At 37.2% G+C, this 1436-nt stretch overlaps 1 pseudogene; it reads left to right on the top strand.

Moving 5' to 3' along the window:
• The first annotated feature begins 24 nt into the window (after positions 1-24).
• On the top strand, positions 25-964 carry LOC102842882 (annotated as a pseudogene).
• The last annotated feature ends 472 nt before the right edge of the window (positions 965-1436 follow it).

Raw genomic sequence — 1436 nt, forward strand, 5'->3', positions numbered from 1 at the left:
TGTTGCAAGTAAATCATTATTCATCAAAAAGTTCATACTGGAGAGAAACCTTGTGAATGTGGGAAAGCTTCCATTCAGATGTCAAACCTTAATCAGGAGAAAATGTATAGTGGGGAGAACCCCTTTGCCTGTAAAGTATGTGGGAAAGTCTTCAACTGAAAATCAAATCTCACTGAGCATGAACATTTTTGTACTAAGGAGAAACCTTTTGAACGTAATGAATGAATGTGGAAAAACCTTCAGCCAAAAGCAGTATGTCATTAAACATCAGAACACTCATACAGGAGAGAAGCTTTTTGAATGTAATGAATGTGGAAAATCATTCAGTCAGAAGGAAAACCTCCTTACTCGTCAGAAAATCTACACTGGAGAGAAACATTTTGAGTGTAAGGATTGTGGGAAAGCTTTCATTCAAAAGTCAAATCTCATCAGACACCAGAGAACTCACACAGGAGAGAAGTCTTTTGTATGTAAGGAGTGTGGGAAAAACTTCAGTGGCAAATCAAACCTTACTGAGCATGAGAAAATTCATATTGGAGAGAAACCCTTTAAATGTAATGAATGTGGAACAGTTTTTGGCCAAAAAAAGTACCTCATAAAACATCAAAACATTCACACTGGAGAGAAACCCTATGAATGTAATGAATGTGGAAAAGCTTTCTCTCAATGAACATTATTACTTATTGTGCATGTGAGAATTCATTCAGGTGATAAACCTTATGAATGCAATGTGTGTGGGAAAGCCTTCTCTCAAAGCTCATCTCTTACTGTGTATGTGAGAAGCCACACAGGTGAGAAACCCTCTGGTTGTAATGAATGTGGGAAAGCCTTCTTTCAATTCTCAACACTTGTTCTACATTTGAGACTACCTACAGGTAAGAAGCCTTATCAATGTAGTGAATGCGGGAAAGCTTTCAGCCAGAAGTCATGTCACATTAGACATCAGAGAATTCATACTAATTAAAAACTCTTGAAAATGGGAAAGCCTTTGTCAGGAATTCACACCTCATAGCACATAGAAATAATTGTTCTGACACAAACACCATAAATGAGGGAAACTTTAAGAAAGCTAAACACTTATTGGATTCCAGAGTCCAAGTCATACTAAAGAGACCATTTGTGTGTGAAATGACTGCCCAGCAGCAACCTGCAGTAAACAGCAAAGATAATGTTGAAGCTGGAATTTGGAACAAGAAGCAGATACCTGCTGTTATCATTGTTGTTAGCATGGGTTTGGATATACCCACTAATGCGATAAGAAAAATAAATTTGGCAAAGAAGAGCAACGGTTTTCAGGTGATAACATTGATCCACACAAAATATTGTGGTATTGATGCAGCACAGCAGAAGAGAACCCAGAAACCAATCTATGCATTTAGTAGAATTTGGAAATGATAGAAATAGCATCAGGAAGTAAGGAGATAATTGTGCTATTT

The sequence above is a fragment of the Chrysochloris asiatica genome, unplaced genomic scaffold (genome assembly GCF_000296735.1).
Source record: "Chrysochloris asiatica unplaced genomic scaffold, ChrAsi1.0 scaffold00090, whole genome shotgun sequence".
NCBI classification, from domain to species: domain Eukaryota; kingdom Metazoa; phylum Chordata; class Mammalia; order Afrosoricida; family Chrysochloridae; genus Chrysochloris; species Chrysochloris asiatica.